The sequence below is a fragment of the Hyla sarda genome, chromosome 5, assembly GCF_029499605.1.
Source record: "Hyla sarda isolate aHylSar1 chromosome 5, aHylSar1.hap1, whole genome shotgun sequence".
Taxonomy (NCBI): domain Eukaryota; kingdom Metazoa; phylum Chordata; class Amphibia; order Anura; family Hylidae; genus Hyla; species Hyla sarda.
This window is the reverse complement of record NC_079193.1, coordinates 329,608,325-329,629,607: the sequence shown is the minus strand read 5'-3', so window position 1 is coordinate 329,629,607 and position 21,283 is coordinate 329,608,325. Positions and strand designations below refer to the sequence as shown.

Genomic DNA, 21,283 nt, shown 5'->3' with positions numbered 1-21,283 from the left:
TTTAGAATTACAATTAGTTTTTATTCTTTATTCTAAATTAGAATTTTCTTAAATAGAAAAAAAAACATTTTGCAACCCTAAACCAAGGTACAAACAATTTGCTTTTACATTTCTGTTTTTTATATTTACATAAGATCACTACAATTTTTTTTATGTAGTTTGAAAGCTTTTGAAAAGTAACTTTTCAGTCTTAGACCACCTCATCACGGGGGACACATTACTACATAGATGAGATTTTTGAAGATGCATGGAAATTGGCCTGTGGAGCGGATTTTAAAATCTGCAACAAGTCAATTTGAGTTGCAAACTTTCAATGCAGAAGAGTGATTTGCAAAGCTGCTCTTTGACACCAACTTTTGAAGGTATCTTTCCCTTTAAGTCTATGTTTAACTCCTTTAAGAAGTCTTAGAACAAGACTGGGGATTTAATAAGCCAAGACAGAAACTACGACAGAATAGAAAGGTATCCATCTGTAGACAACTGTCCAGTTGTTGTACCTCATTACTATAGAGCAGAGTGCTGGCTGGCTGCAGTGAGGCCTATTGGTGTGGTCCTAAAAAGGTAATGAACAAATTGCCATAAAGACATTTAGAGACTTAAAGGCCATTCTTGAAACACTGGAAATTCTTGGAAGAAGGATAATGTAGAAGAGTGAAATTGGTGGGAAACCTGCAGCTAAATCCTTTATGGATATGCAGTGTAAAATCATGTGTGGCAGTGACCTTACATATTGTATTATCTCCACAATACCAAAATGTTTGGGCAGAACGAAAAAAATGTGTGAATCTAAATGACAAATAATCAGAACATTACCCAAGTATGTAATTTAAGGATTCACTTTTCACCCAAGAATATTACTGACATACTGATAAAATAATCTCCATAAGAAATATCAACACTTAAATGAGCTAAACAACTAATTAAAATGAGCTTGATTTAGATAACAGCAAAAGCAAAAAAATTATAAAATTCAAGTACAGTTATTGAAAATATTTACCCCTAAAATCAAATAAACCGAAATAAATAAAATAATCACCAGTAAATTTAACCCCTTGGGGACGGAGCCCATTATGACCCTAAGGACGGGAGCATTTTTTGCAAATCTGACCACTGTCACTTTAAGCATTAATAACTCTGGAATGCTTTTACTTATAAATTTGATTCCGAGATTGTTTTTTCGTGACATATTCTACTTTATGTTAGTGGTAAATTTTCAGCGATACTTGCATCCTTTCTTGGTGAAAAATTCAAAAATTTCATGAAAAATTTGAAAATTTAGCATTTTTCTAACTTTGAAGCTCTCAGCTTAAAAGGAATATGGATATTCCAAATACATTATATATTGATTCACATATACAATATGTCCACTTTATGTTTGCATCATAAAATTGATGAGTTTTTACTTTTGGAAGACACCAGAGGGCTTCAAAGTTCAGCAACAATTTTCAAATTTTTCGCAAAATTTTCAAAATCGGAAGTTTTCAGGGACCAGTTCAGGTTTGAAGTGGATTTGAAGGGTCTTCTGGTTAGAAATACCCGATAAATGACCCCATTATAAAAACTGCACCCCTCAAAGTATTCAAAATGACATTCAGTCAGCGTTTTAACCCTTTAGGTGTTTCACAGGAATAGCAGCAAATTGAAGGAGAAAATTCAAAATCTTCATTTTTTACACTGGCATGTTCTTGTAGACCCAGTTTTTGAATTTTACAAGGGGTAAAAGGAAAAAAGTCCTCTCAAAATTTGTAACCCAATTTCTCTCGAGTAAGAAAATACCTCATATGTGTATGTCAAGTGTTTGTCGGGTGCACTAGAGGGCTCAGAAGTGAAGGAGCAACAATGGGATTTAGGAGAGTGAGTTTTTCTGAAATGCTTTTTGGGGGGCATGTCCCATTTAGGAAGCCCCTATGGTGCCAGAACAGCAAAAACCCACACATTGCACACTATTATGGAAATTACACTACTCAAGGAACGTAACAAGCGGTACGGTGAGCCTTAACACCCCACAGGTGTTTGACAACTTTTTGTTAAAGTCGGATGTGTAAATGAAAAAAAAATATTGTTCCACTAAAATGCTGGTTTTTCCCCAAATTTTACTTTTTTACAAAGGGTAATAGGAGAAAATGCCCCCCAAAATTTGTAACCCCATTTCTTCTGAGTATGGAAATACCCCATGTTTGGACGTCAAGTGCACTGCGGGTGAACTACAACGCTCAGATGAGAAGGAGCGCCATTGAGCTTTTAGAGAGATAATTTGTTTGGAATGGAAGTCGGGGGCCATGTGCATTTACAAAGCCCCCCGTGGTACCAGAACAGTGGAACCCCCCCCACATGTGACCCTATTTTGGAAACTACACCCCTCACGGAATGTAATAAGGGGTACAGTGAGCATTTACACCCCACTGGCGTTTGACAGATCTTTGGAACAGTGGGCTGTGCAAACAAAAAAATAAAATTTTTCATTTTCACAGACCACTGTTCCAAAAATCTGTCAGACCCCTGTGTGGCGTAAATGCTCACTGTACCCCTTATTACATTACACGAGGGGTGTAGTTTCCAAAATGGGGTCACATGTGGGTATTTATTTTTTTGCATTTATGTCAGAGCCGCTGTAAAATCAGCCACCCCTGTGCAAATCACCAATTTAGACCTCAAATGTACATGGTGCGCTCTCACTCTTGAGCCTTGTTGTGCGCCCGCAGAGCATTTTACACCCACATATGGGGTATTTCCATACTCAGGAGAAATTGCGTTACAAATTTTGGGGGTCTTTTTTTCCTTTTACCTCTTGTGAAAATAAAACGTAAAGGGCAACACCGGAAATTTTTTATTTTTTTTTACACTAACAGGCTGGTGTAGACCCCAACTTTTCCTTTTCATAAGGGGTAAAAGGAGAACAAGCCCCCCAAAATTTGTAGTGTAATTTCTCCCGAGTACGGAGATATCCCATGTGTGTCCCTAAACTGTTGCCTTGAAATACGACAGGGATCCAAAGTGAGAGAGCGCCATGCGCATTTGAGGACTAAATTAGGGATTGCATAGGGGTGGACATAGGGGTATTCTATGCCAGTGATTCCCAAACAGGGTGCCTCCAGCTGTTGCTAAACTCCCAGCATGTCTGGACAGTCAGTGGCTGTCCGTAAATGCTGGGAGTTGTTGTTTTGCAACAGCTGGAGGCTCCGTTTTGGAAACACTGCTGTACAATACGTTTTTCCTTTTTATTGGGGGGGACAGTGTAAGGGGGTGTTTATGTAGTGTTTTACTCTTTATTAGGTGTTAGTATAGTGTAGTGTTTTTAGGGTACATTCACACTGGCGGGTTACGGTGAGTTTCCCGCTAGGAATTTGCGCTGCGGCGAAAAATTTGCCGCAGCTCATACTTGAAGCAGGAAACTTGCTGTAAACCAGTCCGTGTGAATGTACCCTGTACGTTCACATGGGGGGGGCAAACCTCCAGCTGTTTCAAAACTACAACTCCCAGCATGCACGGTCTGTCAGTACATGCTGGGAGTTGTAGTTTTGCAACAGCTGGAGGCACACTGGTTGGAAAACCTTCAGTTAGGTTCTGTTACCTAACTCAGTATTTTCCAAGCAGTGAGCCTCCAGCTGTTGCAAAACTACAACTCCCAGCATGCACGGTCTGTCAGTACCTGCTGGGAGTTGTAGTTTTGCAACAGCTGGAGGCACACTGGATGGAAAACCTTCAGTTAGGTTCTGTTACCTAACTCAGTATTTTCCAACCAGTGAGCCTCCAGCTGTTGCAAAACTACAACTCCCAGCATGCATGGTCTGTCAGTACATGCTGGGAGTTGTAGTTTTGAAACAGCTGGAGGCACACTGGTTGGAAAATACTGAGTTGGGTTCTGTTACCTAACTCAGTATTTTCCAACCAGTGTGCCTCCAGCTGTTGCAAAACTACAATTCCCAGCATGTCTGATCACAGAAGGGCATGCTGGGAGATGTAGTAATGCAACAGCTGGAGGTACGCAACTACAACTCCCAGCATGCCGAGACAGCTGTTTGCTGTGTGAGCATGCTGGAATTTGTAGTTTTGCAACATCTGGAGTGCTACAATTTAGAGACCACTGAACAGTGATCTCCAAACTGTGGACCTCCAGATGTTGCAAAACTACAGCTCTGAGCATGCCCAGACAGCAAACAGCTGTCTCGGCATGCTGGGAGTTGTAGTTTTGCAAGATCTAGAGGGCAGCATAGAGATCACTGTGCAGTGGTCTCTAAACTGCAGACCTCCAGCTGTTGCAAAACTACAAATTCCAGCATGCCCACACAGCAAACAGCTGTCTGGGCATGCTGGGAGTTGTAGTTTTGCAACATCTGGAGGGCTACAGTCTAGAGACCACTATAGTGGTCTCAGACTGTAGCCCTCTAGATGTTGCTATGCAACTACTCACCGGCTTCCGTCGCATCCGGGAGCCGTCCTCTTCTGCCGCACGCCGCCGCAGATCCCCGTCGCTCCGCTGCCTCCGGAGGGGTAAGTGGACTCCGGCGCCGCTCCTCTGCGTTTTCCCCGTTCTACCACACCTATTGTAGGTGGGCAGGACAGGGAAAACGAAAGTAAACCCCTCCGCCCCAGATCTGCTATTGGTGGTCGCGTCTAGACCACCAATAGCAGAGATAGGAGGGGTGGCAACTCTGCCACCTCACTCCTATCGCTTTAGGGGGATCGTGGGTATCTTAGACACTCGCAATCCCCCTTCTATTCCGGGTCACCGGGTCACCATAGACCCGTAATGACCCGGAATCGGCACAAATCGCAAGTGTGAATTTGCGATTTGCGCCTATCGCCGACATGGGGGGGGTCTAATGACACCCCTGGGCATTTGTACGGGGTGCCTGCTGATTGATATCAGCAGTCACCCCGGCCCGGTCCCCGCCCGGCGGGGACCGAAATTCCCCCGGGCGTATGGATACGCCCTTCGTCCTTAAGTACCAGGACGCAAGGGCGTATGCATACGCCCTTCGTCCCCAACAGGTTAAAGGGGTAATCCAGGAAAAAAAAATTTTTTATATATCAACTGGTTCCAGAAAGTTAAACAGATTTGTAAATTACTTCTATTAAAAAATCTTAATCCTTTCAGTACTTATGAAGTTTAGGTTGTTCTTTTCTGTCTAAGTAATCTCCGATGACACGTGTCTCGGGAACCGCCCAGTTTAGAAGAGGTTTGCTATGGGAATTTGCTTCTAAACTGGGCGCTTCCCGAGACACGTGTCATCAGAGATTACTTAGAAAGAAAAGAACAACCTTAACTTCATAAGTACTGAAAGGATTAAGATTTTTTAATAGAAGTAATTTACAAATCTGTTTAACTTTCTGGAACCAGATGATATATAAAAAAAAGTTTTTTCCTGGAATACCCCTTTAAGTCTATTAGTTGCCCTCTCCCCAGAAAGCGGAGTTTTACAAGTTGGAACATCAGAGTTACATATACATATATATATATATATATATATATATATATATATATATATATATAGTATTAACCCCTTAAGGATGCAGGGTTTTTCCGTTTTTGCTTTTTTCCATATCCCCTTCTAAAAATCATAATGCTTTCAGTTTTGCACCTAAAGACCCATATAAGGGCTTATTTTTGTACCACCAATTGTGCTTTTTAATTACATCAATCATTTCAACACATAATTTACGGCAAAAGCAGAAGAAAAATTTTGTGGTGCAAAATAAAAAATAAAAAATAAAAAAACACGCCATTATGTAATTTTTGGGGGCTTCCCATTCTATGCAGTACACTTTTCGGTAAAAAATGACACCATATATTTATTCTGTAGGTCCATACGGTTACAAGGATATCTAATTTATATAGGTTTTATTTTTTTTAATACTTAAATTATAACTACATGTACCAAATTTATGTGTAAAATGTAGGAATCGCCCGATTATCGGTTTGGCCGATATTATCGGCCCATAATCCCGATTTTGGGCATTATCGGTATCGACAATTACCTTGCCGATAATCCGATAATGCCCCGCCCCCCACCGTTTTTCCCATGAAAAAATCTCCTTAGAAGTAGGAAACCCCCCCCCCCCCCCCCAAGACCATACACTGATCCTACGGACAGATGTGTCCTTCATGAAAAAAGTCCTTTAAAGAAGCATCATGGAAAAAAACGTATTCCCCTATACAAAGCATAGGGGATACGTTTTAGATCATGGGTGGTCCGAGCGCTGGGGCCCTACACGATTACTGTTTGTAGCCCCTGCTCTCCTTTACAGTGGCGCGTCACGACCCCCACACCCGAAGCACTATAGGAAAGCCGAAGATTGTCGAACGACTCTCCCATAGAGATAAATGGAGGCGGGGGGGGGGGGGGGTCTTTTCGGGTGGAGGTCGTGATGCACCACTGTGAAGGAGAGCTGGGGCTCCAAACAGGAGATTGTGGGGGGCCCCAGTGCTCGGACCCCCCACAATCTATCCTTCAGATAGGGGATAAGTTTTCTTCCATGATACTTCTCCTTTAAAGGTAGCTATATACTCTCCTTGATGACAGTTATTCTTCAGTCCAGATATGCATGTACGGCTTGGCTGAGAGTGTATGTGTTCCTTATAAGGAGCGGTAAATATAAGTTGTCAAAGGTGTTTGGCACTGGCTAACTTCTTTTCAAATCAAAGGATCTGGTGTGGTAATTTCCCCCTTTGACTTTTGTAAGGTTAGAGTTAGGCCAGGTTCACACAAAAGAATTATAGTGCAGAATTCTGCTCAGCAATTCAGATGCAGCAGAGTCCCATTGCTGTTAATGGGATTCCACTGTACAGTTCAAAGTACAGAATTTCCTCCACCGCAAGATTGATCTTGTTCATTATTCCAACAGAATTCATTGCAGTCCATATGGGGATCGGCAATATCCACATGGTACTAGTGCCGCCTGATTCAGTCAGCGCTGGCCACCCTCGTGTCTCATTCTGGGTGGATATTTTGTTTTGTAAACCTTCAGACAATCCCCCTAGCACATAACACACTTGGCCAATGCAACTGAAAGAGTCGAGTTTGGCTTACTAAGCTCTTATATGTATGGGCACCTTTACTCTTCATGGTTCAATGCTTACACAGCTTTTTTAAAGTAAGACCAATACTTTAAAAGACCCATCTTGTTATTACGAGATAATTTTTTCTAGCACTCCTAAAACCAAAAAGGAAGGAACAGTACACAGACCACTGCTGGGTTTAGCAGACACCCTGCAGCTTTTATCTGTGGTAAAGCTACTGTCAGCACAAATAACTAGGCCTGGCCACTTGATCCTTCATGCAGGTCGGGCTGTGCACGTTAACATTCCAGCACAAGGTAACAATGTCAGATTTACAAGAAGAACCGTAAAGCCCCCACATAAGAGTCCTCAAATGAGATGCTTGTTCTATATCCAGTGGATCATTTCAGGCATGATGTACTTTTGTTTTCTAGCATAAAGCACTAACCAGTGAACATAAAACAGATACTCTTATCTCAGGTCACGGGACAGTATTTCTCTCAGACAGTTTTAAAGGCATCATGTACCCTGCTACATATACAAAGCAAAAAATAAAGAAAATGTGGTTTGACATGGCTTCAGCATATAAGTCCAGGCCAAATGGTCAAATAGCCACTTCCTCTTCAAAGAAACACATGGATGAAGCAGCCTGGATCAGGTGTAATGGAGGCTATGACCAGAAATCAAATGTTGTGCATTTTGTAGCAGATGTGCAGTGTAAATCTATGCAAAAATAAATAGACACTGTGGATTTGTTGTGGATTTTTACTTCCTGACTGAAGTCAATAGAGAAAACCCACAAGACACCTGCAGCGCTTGCACAATATGAATGGCATGCTGTAGATCTGAAAGTCGCAATTTCATAAAGAGTCAAACTTTCAACCACTTTGCTGCTACTGTAAATGCTGCACATTTTCAAGGAAATTATATTAGAAAAACCTGCAGAGAAAGAGGCCAATTTCCCTTGAATAGGCTTAAATGGGCGCTATCATTTACAAAAACTTTTTATATGTTGTACATCTTGGCAAAAAATTTACCTTTCTAGAATACTTCATAAGAAAATGTTATTCCTTTACAGAAATCATGGCTTATGAAATCATGGTTTTGTCCAAACTAAAGCACCAGGCATGGGCAAAGTCCGGTAAGGGAGGGTGGGCTAGCACTCCTCTGTGCTCTCTCCTGTCTGATAGGACTCCTCTGTGCTCTCTCCTATCTGATAGCACTCCTCTGTGCTCTCTCCTATCTGATAGCACTCCTCTGTGCTCTCTCCTATCTGATAGCACTCCTCTGTGCTCTCTACTGTCTGACAGGACTCCTCTGTGCTCTCTCCTGCCTGATAGCACTCCTCTGTGCTCTCTCCTGCCTGATAGCACTCCTCTGTGCTCTCTCCTGACTGATAGCACTCTTCTGTACTCTATCCTGCATGATAGCACTCCTCTGTACTCTATCCTGTCTGATAGGACTCCTCTGGGCTCTCTCCTGTCCTATCAGTGCTAGCCCACCCTCACTTACTGGACTTTGTCCATGCCTGTGCTTCAGTTTGGACAAAGCCATGATTTTATAAGCCATGATTTCTATAAAAAGGAATAATAAAAAGATTAATGTTTTGCCAAGATGTACAACATATAAGACGCTTTTGAATCTGAAATTGCCCATTTAAAGTATGCTTACATCAGAAAACGCTTGTAAAAAAAAAAAAAAAAAAATGCACCATTTTTGCACAAAACACACTGCAAAACCTACACAACACCAATTCATAAATCTCCCTTTGTTTTTTGCCAGGAGCAGTTGACCTGCCCAGATTAACAACTACTTAGTATAATGCACGCATCATATTCCAGTAATTGGGGCTAGTTGCAGTTCCCTACACAGACAGATGGCAGGGCACTACTGTGCAGGAAAAAATAGGTAGGATTCATCGCAATACCACAAAACTACCTATTACTGACTGTCCATAGAATAAAACTACCTATTACTGACTGTCCATAGAATGAGCTTCCTGCTTTGCCTGTGTGTCAGGGGCTGTCTGCTCATAGCAGCAATCTGCTGATAGCAGCGTTCACAGAGGGAGCTGCTAGGTCGCGTGCAGTGTGCCCACAGACATTGTGACCACTCTCGGGCTAGCTCAGGGACCAACCACAATGTCTTAAAGTTCACTGCGCACAGGAGCGACCTGCTGCTCCCTCGGTCTTCTCATGGTGGCAGATTGCTGCTACAAGCAGACAACGCTGGACATGCGGGCAAAGCAGGAGGCTTGCTCAAGGTATGGTCAGTAACGCATCATGAAATACGCTGCGGATGCAGTATGTGTGACCCTACCATAAGGGTAAGTTCACATGTACAGGAACTGCGGCAAATTTTATGCAGCTCATTTTGCTACCCATTAACTTCAATGGGTAACAAAATCAGCTTCAGAAAATATGGAGCAAAAATATGCAGCAGATCTTGTATGTGTGAATGTATAATAAGAATGCATTCACACATACTGTATCCTGGGTATATTTTATGCTGCAGATTTCAATGTAAACTAAATTACTACTTCAAATGGGCTTTCCCCTTTAGGCTGCATCCACACTGCTGAAATTTAGCAAACACTCCCAAAATCATCAGCAGTAGGTCCGTGCAGACATGTGCTGTCTCCTTAGATGGCACTGCAGTCCAGTCACACCAAAATAATTAACATCTGCACTCTTTGGGCGTTCCACCAGCGGAATTCTACTGCAGAAATTCTGCAGTTTGCGCAGAGCAGCAGAAGAATCCCAGCTGAATTTCAGTAGTGTAGATGAGACCTCAAACACTTGGCTTACACATGTAAAAATGCTTGTGCATTTTTTTCTTAGATCTTTGTCATTCCTCTGCTACTCCTCCTGGAAATATAAAAATAGATTAACATCTGGGTGTTGCAATTTTTACTTAACATGTTGTTTCCCTACACACTCCAATACCATGAGCACAGAATGGACACTGTCACACTGTGTAGAGATAGGCCTCCTCGACAAGAAACAGTGACACCTAGCTGTCACTGTAATTTATTCATACATTCCCAGGAGAAATAAAAAGGCATTAGCACAATGCACAGTTTAGAGAAAAGATGCTCCAGAAATTGTTATTTTATGGGTAGCACAAGTATTTACCAAAATAGACATTAGGAGTGCTGATAGATCCACGACACAGGTTTCTACATGAGTAGTATTTAAAGCAGCAAATTTCACAAATTTTCAATGACACAAAGAAAATCTGGAGTCTTGCTGGCGTCTATGCATGCTATTGGTCTGGCAGCACCTCTGCTTGAGCAAACTGCTTGAAGAAACAATTATGTTTGGATCAGACTGCTACCTCTCTATGGAGGTATTCACTCAAGTAAAGACATATGACATTTGCAGCAGCCCCATGCTTGATCTATTATTACTCCAAGCTAATATTGAGGGCACTGCTGTTTTATGACATGCTGCGGCTTGTTCAGACGTTAATCTGGGTTCTTTTCAGATGTACGACAATGACAACATTTCACAATCTCAATTTAAATCTCACTGACCTAATAAAAGTTGTGTAAAGTACGATAGCAGCACACTATTTATAAACAGTCCTCGTGTTAGGGGAGACAATCACCCAATATGTCACCCAAGACCGTGCTAAAGATTGATGTCACATTCAAGTGTCTTCCATATACTGCTAGATGAAGTCTAGTGTGACCCCAGGGATCTTTATGTCAAGTCCAGCTAGACTGTAACCACAGTGCTGAAGAATAATATTCCTAAACTTTCTTTTTATCAAAAACTATTTATAAACAATGCATAGAGAAAGCATCCTTAGAACTGGATAGCTATAGACTAGTGGCGTCCTCCTAAGAGCTTATGTACATGGTCACTTCAAAAAAAGTCACCAGTTTTATGCAGCCATAATATATACACTTCTATAGGCCCTACTGTACCACTGTGTACCTCAAATTTCATAAAGAGCCATTAAAAATACAAAAAAAGATTTTCTAGGTACGTTCACATGGGCAGATTACCTGCAGAATTTCCACAGCATATTTGCTGCGGAAAATCAGCAGTGGATTTTGCTACCATTGACTTCAATGGGTCCGAAGGAAAATCTGCAAAACTGCCTCTATTGCGGATTCTCTGCTGACCCACTGAAGTCAATGGTAGCAAAATCCGCTGCAGATTTTACGCAGCAAATACGCTGTGGAAATTCCGCAGGTAATCCGCCTGTGTGAACGTACCCTAAGTCAGGTGCATGTTCTGTAAAATGTATGAGGCCATGTTCACATGTCTGGAATCTCCGTGCGGCATTCCACATTGAAATATCGCTGGAGATTCTGGAGCAGCAGAGACCAGTTGATTTCAATAGGATTCTGCTGTGCTGTGCACACGTTCGGAATTTTCGTGCCAGAAATTCCGGAAATTCCGTTTCCTCTGTCTGCAGAAAGAATGAAAGTGTTAATTTTTTTCTGCGGACACTGCAAGGAATGCATAATCGTCTATGGAATATCCACACAGAGATTTACCATGTGGACATAACAGGACGTGTGAACATAGCCTTACAGAACTGCCCTCTTATAGCAACAATGGTTCAAGGGGAGAGTAGCCCTATAAAATATGGCCATGTAGAGTACCATATAGCAGCACACAAAGCCATATAGCAATATAATGGCTTAGTATCATGTGTAGGACCCACAGAACTACGAAAATTCAGTGAGGAATTTCCACAAGGAAATTTCACTTGCAGCAGCCATCCATTGGTTTCAATTGGATTCTGTTGCTCGGTTCACATGTCTGAAGTTCTGTTGTGAAACAGGAAAAAAAAAATTTGGATTCCAGCAGAAGATTGTAGCCGCAGCCTCTGGTACCTTCTGAAGTCAGTTTGAACTTTGTGTTTATTTTTTAGCATATTACCACAAAATGAAGCACCATTTACACTTTCTGCTCCAGAGTGCATGGATTCAAGAAGAATTCAGTGAGTAAATTTAGCTTACTGAATTCCATAGTACACTGCTCAAAAAAATAAAGGGAACACTAAGATAACACATCCTAGATCTGAATGAATGAACTAATCGTATGAAATACTTTAGTCTTTACATAGTTGAATGTGCTGACAACATAATCACAAAAATTATCAATGGAATTCAAATTTATCAACCCATGGAGGTCTGGATATGGAGTCACACTCAAAATCAAAGTGGAAAACCACACTACAGGCTGATACAACTTTATGTAATGTCCTTAAAACATGTCACAATGAGGCTCAGTAGTGTGTGTGGCCTCCACGTGCCCGTATGACCTCCCTACAACGCCTGGGCATGCTCCTGATGAGGTGGCGGATGGTCTCCTGAGGGATGTATTTCCAGACCAGGACTAAAGCAGCCGCCAACTCCTGGACAGTCTGTGTTGCAATGTGGAGTTGGTGGATGGAGTGAGACATGATGTCCCAGATGTTCTCAATTGGATTCAGGTCTGGGGAATGGGCATCAATGTCTTCCTCTTGCAGGAACTGCTGACACACTCCAGCCACATGAGGTCTAGCATGGTCTTGCATTAGGAGGAACCCAGGGCCAACTGCACCAGCATATGGTCTGACAAAGGGTCTGAGGATCTCATCTCGGTACCTAATGGCAGTCAGGCTACCTCTGGCAAGCACATGGAGGGCTGTGCGGCCCCCCCAAAGAAATGCCACTCCACACCATTACTGACCCACCGCCAAACCGGTCAAGCTGGAGGATGTTGCAGGCAGCAGAACATTCTCCACGGCGTCTCCAGACTCTGTCACGTCTGTCACATGTGCTCAGTGTGAACCTGCTTTCATCTGTGAAGAGCACAGGGCACCAGTGGCGAATTTGCCAATCTTGGTGTTCTCTGGCAAATGCCAAACGTCCTGCATGGTGTTGGGCAGTAAGCACAACCCCCACCTGTGGACGTCGGGCCCTCATACCACCCTCATGGAGTCTGTTTTTGACCGTTTGAGTGGACACATGCACATTTGTGGCCTGCTGGAGGTCATTTTGTAAGGCTTTGGCAGTGCTCCTCCTTGCACAAAGGCGGAGGTAGCGGCCCTGCTGTAGGGTTGTTGCCCTCCTACGGCCTCCTCCACGTCTCCTGATGTACTGGCCTGTCTCCTGGTAGCGCCTCCATGCTCTGGACATTACGCTGACAGACATGGCAAACCTTCTTGCCACAACTCGCATTGATGTGCCATCCTGGATGAGCTGCACTACATGAGTCACTTGTGTGGTTGTAGACTCCGTCTCATGCTACCACTAGAGTGAAAGCACCGCCAGCATTAAAAAGTGACCAAAACATCAACCAGGAAGCATAGGTACTGAGAAGTGGTCTGTAGTCACCACCTGCAGAACCACTCTTTTATTGGGGGTGTTTTGCCAATTGCCTATAATTTCCACCTGTTGTCTGTTCCATTTGCCCAACAGCATGTGAAATTGATTGTCAATCAGTGTTGCTTCCTGAGTGGACAGTGTGATTTCACAGAAGTGTCATTGACTTGGAGTTACATTGTGTTTTTTTAAGTGTTCACTTAATTTTTTGGAGCAGTGTAGAATATCAGTTCTGCTAAAAAAGGCAATCCAATTTCACATGTGATGGCTTACTGATAGGATTATCTTCACATTATTCTTTAAACTATTGTAAGAATAAAGGGGATGCAGTACTAGGTCCAATTCCTAATTATAGCAGCCCCTGACCACCCAGCTTTACAGGGAATTGCAGCGCTGCCCAATTCAAAGGAATAAGTCTGGCTGTACTTTCCTACACAGCCAGATGCCTGAAAGAACCGCTGTGCAGTAGTAGAAATCACTACACCAACCACTATAGGGGGGATGTATCAAAACCTTTGCAGAAAAGTTGACCAGTTGCTCATAGCAACCAGATTGCTACTTTCATTTTTCAGAGGACTTTTCAAAAATGAAAGAAGTGATCTGATTGGTTGCTATGGGCAAATGGTCAACTTTTCCTATGTACAGGTTTTGATAAATCTCCTACCATGTCCTGTATACTCTAATGATCAATGAGATTCCAGAGGTCAGACACCATATATCCTAGAGATATGTCATCACTTCAGATTTCATTAGTGATTTCATTTGATTTCTTATTGTCATGTTACAGTAGGGTAAGACTAAGTAGCTATACAACATCAATATGAGCACTACTTATGTCAGATAGGAAACTGCATAGGTAGTCATACATTTTATGTAATGGTCAGTCATGGAGGCAATTGGATAATCCACATTATATATTGTTAAAAAAAAATTTAAAAACTTTTCATCCTTATAAGAATATTTCTGTGATACCTTTTAGAGACCTATAAAAAAGATGTCCCCAATATGTAAAGCATCCACCCAAGGAACATTGTCAGGTTCTGACTATTTTATGGCAGTTTACAGCATTGTAAAAAGGGTCAACCTGACCTAATGTTTTCTCAGGATTCAATTTGTCCAAGGAAATAATGATTACTAAGTTTCTAGGATTACTTCACTGAAACTGGAATTCTTACTTGACAAAAAGCCTTGCTGATAAGAGCCATCACAAGCCAGGTTTATTGAGGACACTTTGCAGGCCTAAATACAGGTCATAAGACCACAGACCTCAGGTCACAGCAGACCCTTGTAATCCCGGTTTACTACTGTTTATATAAGCCACCCTCATTTCACAGCAATAAGGCCAGTGACATGTAGATTTCAGATGTAACTAGTGCTAAAAACAAACATTTCCTCTGTCAGAAAACTAAAACAAGGCCTTCATAAACCAGAAGCATGTAAGAAAGAAAAAATGACCGTCTCTGGCGCTGGTCTGCTGAAGATGATAGGACTAGGCAGGGGTCAAGTCCTGGGGGAAAAAAGTGTGGGAACTCATCCAAGATTTCCACTTAAAAGGGTACTCCGCCCCTAGACATCTTATCCCCTATGCAAAGGATAGGGGATAAGATGTCTGATTGGGGTGGTCCCGCCGCTTGGGATGCCCTTGTTCTCCCTGTTGCACCCGGCATTCGATTAGAGCCGGAGGCTCGGGATGTCACGGCCACAACCCCTCAATGCTAGTCTATAGGAGGGGTCATGACGGCCGTCACTCCCATAGCTTTTGCCCCTCTTCGCCAGTCATTCGGCATGGAGCGAAGTTCACTCCATGCACCGGATGTCTGGGGTGCCACAGCCAAGATCGCTGGGGTCCCCAGCGGCGGGACCCCCGGGATAAGATGTGGGCGGAGTACCCCTTTAAGGGCTGGTCCTGCAGGACTCCTGCTAATGGGAACTGCGTCCCTGCTGTGGAAAAAGTGCAGGAACTCCGTTCCCATGAGTTCCTGCAGGACTTGAGCCCTGGGACTAGGACATCCTATCATCTTCAGCAGACCAGCGCCAGAGACTGTTGTTTTTTCTTTCCTACATGCTACTTACCAATGGGAGAACAAGCCTGATTCCAGAGGACCGTGGCTGCAGTTCTGGATATTTTGTAAAGCATACTGAGGTGTTGTGCTCTGGCTGCAGGTCTGGATATTGTGTAAAGCATACTGAGGTGTTGTGCTCTCTGCGCAACCCTACTTGGTGAGTAACACTCAAACAACCACTCATAACCTCCACATGAATGTACTTCACTAGGGGCGCAATTCCCCTCTTTTTTCCTCTTTTTCCCTGTTTTCATAAACCAGAAGGCGTTCACATGTCACACATCCGCCATCTATCTGAAAATAAGGTGGCTAATCCTCACTTAAAGAGCACTTGCCACCATCCCCAATTGCTTTATATTATGCTGCTGGTATGTTGCACCTCTTCAATAACTGCCCCCCACAGTTATTCTTTTCCACTTTCGCCCACTTTTTTCCTTCATAATCCTCTTTCAAAGCTTGCTCACTGCAGGCAGTGTTTAATGTATCTAAGGTGTGCCATGCAGCGTGCACAGTGCTCGCTCCCGTCTGTCTGATTGACAGGCATGGGGCTGCGCTGTGCTTGTCAGTGTCCAGGCTGCACTATGAGAGTTAGGACTCATGCAGGAGTCTGAACTCTGAGAGACTTGCGGCCGGGACATGTAGGGAGACCCCCTAGGGGTCAGTTTTTACTGAAATAAATATATTTAAAAAAAATTATGACATGGTATTAGAAAGTTGTTTCTAAAACATTAATTAACAACATATAAAATGTTTTTGTGATGACAGGTTCTCTTTAAAAATAGAATACAGTACATATAGATCTAATTATAGCTCAGATACAGCCTGTAAGCACAGTTTATTTCTACTTGTATACAGCTGTTTTAGGATTATTAGTGCTTTTTACTTCCAGATACAGAAGAAAATGTCATATGGTGTAGGAATTGGCATATACCATCACAGGTCTATAAGTTTAATGGTTGATTAGAAAAATCCCTTAAACTAGAATACCGTAAAACACAGTAAATGAAATGTGGCCACACACTTTAGCTATTGGCTTAACTTACATTTGCTTGACAGCTACTCCTCCCCGCCCACAACATACACATGACTGCTGGTCTATCTGTTAAAGCATGTATATGTAAATGATAACAGTTGCTAAAATGCTATATATGGCTCAACAATAGATCATCATTGGACTAAGAGAAGTAGGATGGTGATTTAGACAATTTTAATGCAATTTAGGTCGACTTAGTAGGTGTTGGGAGCAGTAGTTACATGACACACACACATGACAGTAGTTACATGACACACACAAGGCAAACAGGCTCCATATGGCCCAGACAGATCACAAGTAGAGAGGATTGTTTGTTTCACGAACAAGCACAAGCAGCTCCCACAGATTCCTTGTTTTCCCTCTAGACACAGATGGCACCCTGGCTTCTGTCCCGACCATTTTCAGGGACACAGAACAGGGAAATTTGGCGTCATGGCACCAATTCCGTGTCCTGCCATCGACAGCCAGTCACCGTTATCTTTGTTTGCATTGGTGTCATGAACCAGAAACCTGTACTGGTACGGACTGAAAGTTTATAGTCTTTAGCGACGAATCCAGGCTCTGTTAGGGATCCTATGACAGTTGGTTTAAAGTATGGAGGCCTCATGGTAAGCACTTCAATCCTGCCTTTGCTGTGGAGGGACACATTGCTCCAACTACTGGCATGATCATCTGGGGAGCCATCGCAATTGACAGTCACCCCATCTAATAGGGCCTGTACATAATGGACCTCTATGTTATACAGAACCTATGACATCCATATGGACAGGGGTTATTCTGATGAGACCACACAACTCACTTAACATTGAAAAGTCTGTGTAGCCAGAGCCTAGGGATCTTTTCATATACTTCTTCAGGTAGGTCTCCTTTAAGTATGATCTCTCTGAGTAAGCATGTGTTCTTTCCTTGGCTATACATATATTTCTCTTAATTAATGGAAATACAGCCTTATACGACACAGGGGTGTTTGGATACAACACTTTATTAGCAAATACTCTGGAACCAAGTGTTTATATACAGAACAGTCCAGTAATAATTACCTCCCCAAACAATCCAATATTGATTTAGCTATAAGCGAAGCATGTCTAAATACACAGCCTATAAAACCTTTAAAGCTACCCTTTACCTCTTCAGAAAGCAACGTAACCGATGGTAACATGATCTTCTGCCAATCTATTTATATGGTAGCTTGCTGTGCCATTCATTTTAACTAGAATTACGTTATCACAGCTAATCTTGTTCACCCAGTAGCACAAGCGTCTATTGCTGAAATCTAACATCTTACAGGTTGTAAATGGCCAAAGCAGCAAGGAAAACAAAGGGTGCTGTTTTATACACTGGCATGTGAGGATGTGGACAGGTTAACTACTAGCATAATACTCTTGCAAGTTGCTGATTTTATTTGCTCAAAACTTACCCTTTATTGAGCATTTTGTAATGATATGCCTTAATGCCTTAAGTTGTCAGTTTACAATTCAGGAAGGAATAACAGAACCGACAAGCTGTTCTGTTCCATCAAATTCTTTAAAAAAGTCAGCAGTTTTACAGTATCTCTCATAAAAGATGTGATACACCTAGCTCTTCGGCCAGACACGCTGGCCGTGAGCGCTCCCCTGCTCCGTCCACTTCTGCTGGCGGGCTCGGGATTCGCATCGTGGGACACGCCCACATGCGAGTCTTGGGGCGTCACTCACCTTCCCTATCTGCTGTTCCTCCTGTAGTCTCGCATCACCGGTGCACGTTTCCCTGCCTCCTGGGCGTGCACGCCGCTGCTTTAATATTTTTAGGGCCAGTGCACCCTTGATTGTTGCTTTCACCTGTCCCTTATAAGTGTGATCCCCTCCCACACCCTCTTGCCGGATCTTTGCGCCTAGTGCCTCAGAGAAAGCCGTCATTGTTTGCCTCTGTGTTCCTGACTTCTCCGCTTGTGACCTGACTACGCTCCTGTGCCACCAACCTACTGGCTATGTCCTGACTACGCTTCTGTACCACCTGTCCTGCCTTCCTGCCAGCCTCTCTACGTGTCACCGCTCCTGAGTCTAGATACAGCTAGCAGCCTTTGTGGTCGAGTCGCGCCAGGGGTAGCCACCTGGGTGCTGCCTGCCGCAGCAAGACCATCCCGCTTTGCAGCGGGCTATGGTGAAAACCCACGGCCCCTTAGACTCCACTCCCTGATATGGCTCACGTCATCTTCCACATAGGTCCAGAGGATCCACTACCACCTGCCATAACAAGATGCCAATTTTATATACACTCTGCCTTGTAATAGTATATCAGCCATCCACATGTGTTTTCAAATTCGACCTGCAAACCTTGGGTTAGCAATAGTCAAGCCTATGTTGTTCTCTAGAATCTCCTATTTTTCAAGACCAACTACAATAGTAGTCACCAAAAAATACATACTAAACTTTTTAAACTCTTACACCAAATCCTTATGTCAAATTAATATATATTTGTCTATATTTTCCTTCAACCCCAAAAACACAACTCTGTAATGAAGGTATTTGACAACTAGACAGAACACAATATTACAATTAGTGTATTATTTTTTGTTGCTCTTTTATATTTTTTCTTTTAGCAGAACATGAGGCAGATCAGTAAATGCTACTTCATAAAAGTCAAAAGAAACATTGGGACCCCCCGCAATCTCCTACATGGCACCCCGGTAGTCCCCAGGAAGAGGGCATGCAAACTCCCACACAAAGCGGATAAAGCTACATGGAGGGGGCAGGTTGGCCACGGCTTCCTGCGTGGGTCGTCCCCTTCCTGGAGACTGCCAGGGAGCCATGCAGGAGATCGCGATCTAACACTTCTCACCTTTGGATATGGGATAAGTTTTATTTCACTGGAGTACTCATTTAAGCAATTCCACAACATTAGAATTTCCGGCCCTAGGACATCTTATCCCCTTATCCAAAGGATTCCAGTGAATATAGCTGTAGTTCTCATGGTTTCTGATGGGCACTTCAACTTTACATTATCCCTTATTTAGAATGTTTATAAATGGCATTGGCTTGGACATATTGCAGTCTCTTAGGTCTGCACATGCTTCCAATCTCCATGCAGCTCACACAGGTGGGTGCTGAATGAGAGATTGCGGGGGTCTCCAGCGGCAGGACTCCCGCGATTAGACATCTTATCCTCTATCCTTTGGATAGGGGATAAGATGTCTTAGGGCCAGAGTAACCCTTTAAAGGCCTTTGCATATATAAAGTTATTAATCAGAGCAGGATTTTCTATTTAGCCCGCAATTCCCTTTATAATGCTGGACAAGCACTATTGTCAAGACGAACAGAGAAGCATCTGGACAATGCATTATCTCAGTCTATATAATCCTCAGTATTTTATAGAAATAATGATGGTGCACTGTGTGCACAGACAACTTCTGATGAGCTATGTGTTGCCTGGGTATGTGGCTATCTCACCTGTGCATTTGATCAGCATGTGGATTGAAAGCACATGTGATGGTCACAAAACCCTGATCATAAACGAGAAATGTTGCAAGTCACAGACACATCAGTCTATAAAATGGAACCCCACGCAGAACACAATGTGCCGTGAACTTGGAGATTGGAAGCATGTGCAGACCTAAGAGACTGCAATATGTCCAAGCCAATGCCATTTATAAACCTTCTAAATGAGGGATAATGTAAATTTGAAGTGCCCATCAGAAACCATGACAACTACAGCTATATTTAATGGAATTCTAACTTCTACTTTATTTTATCCCCATCCTATTGGACCATATAGTGAAAAATGATAAGATAAAGTTTATCATATTTGAAAGCTAAAATGAAAACAAATCACAAGTTTCTTTGCCTGTTATTTAAAAAAACAACTCATTGGAGCCTTTATTTTCATTGGTTAAATTCTAATACGTTCTCTTAACAAAAATAAAAAAAGGGCAAAACCTTGATCTTGGTTTAGTAGTATAAAGAATTACACAGCTATTAATAAAATACCATCTAGTTACACTCATTTTTAACTTAGGCTTTATTAGGACCTGAATAAATTGTGGATTCTGACAATTTTTTTTTAGGACTTTACTGTTTGTTCTTACTGTTAGGTCACACTGTTCCAGTAGACAATGGTACCTCCCTGAAATTTATATAAGTATCAGAACAAAGGCTATCAGCTTCATCTCCTCTCCATAATAAAATGTACTGGAAGCATTTTTGTTTAGTGCAAGATCTGAGGTCCCCCTGACACTTTCAGATTCAATCTGCTGTAAAAAATTACAAATGACCTAATAAAGCGATCAAGAGCCGAATTCCATTCCCATTGCTTTCTGCCCACCAACATTGCTAACAGCTTAATTTTACCTGTCTCATATGGAAATGCTTTCAGTTTGGTAGTGTGACATTCAACTGATTTAGTTAAACAAACCACAAAACTGTTTATTTTCATGTTTCACTGCTGTCTATTTACTTACCCGGAATGGATTTCTTTAAATTTTCCGCTCTAGAAAAAAAGAAGACTGACATCCCCGGAGTAGAAATGTGATATGATAATTAACTAATTACAAAAAACCTTTAATAGAACTCTAGGAAGTGTTAGAGATTTAGGTGAAAATGCCAATGTTGGTTTATAGACGCAAATGTCATTTGAAGGGAACCTGTCAGAACATTTTACGCCCCTACAATATTACCAACGTCTCAGACTGTAAGAAATTAGGTTCATGAAATTTTTTCTCTACCTATTTTGTTGCTGCGCTATATAAACAAAAGTTTGACACAGCATTTGCTACATGCAAATTACCTCTAAAGGGTCATTCAGGTGTTACTGCTAACCTGAAGAGTCAAGCAGGCCAGATGCATTGTTAAGTGCGGTGCGGACCACATCGGGTGACACCCTGAATG

At 42.4% G+C, this 21,283-nt stretch overlaps 1 protein-coding gene across 4 annotated transcripts in view; it reads right to left on the bottom strand.

Annotated features, from left to right (window-relative positions):
• The window catches only part of VPS13B (vacuolar protein sorting 13 homolog B), a 1,225,788-nt gene that overhangs the window by 814,456 nt on the left and 390,049 nt on the right, over positions 1-21,283 (bottom strand). The gene's annotated exons all lie outside the window — the stretch shown is intronic.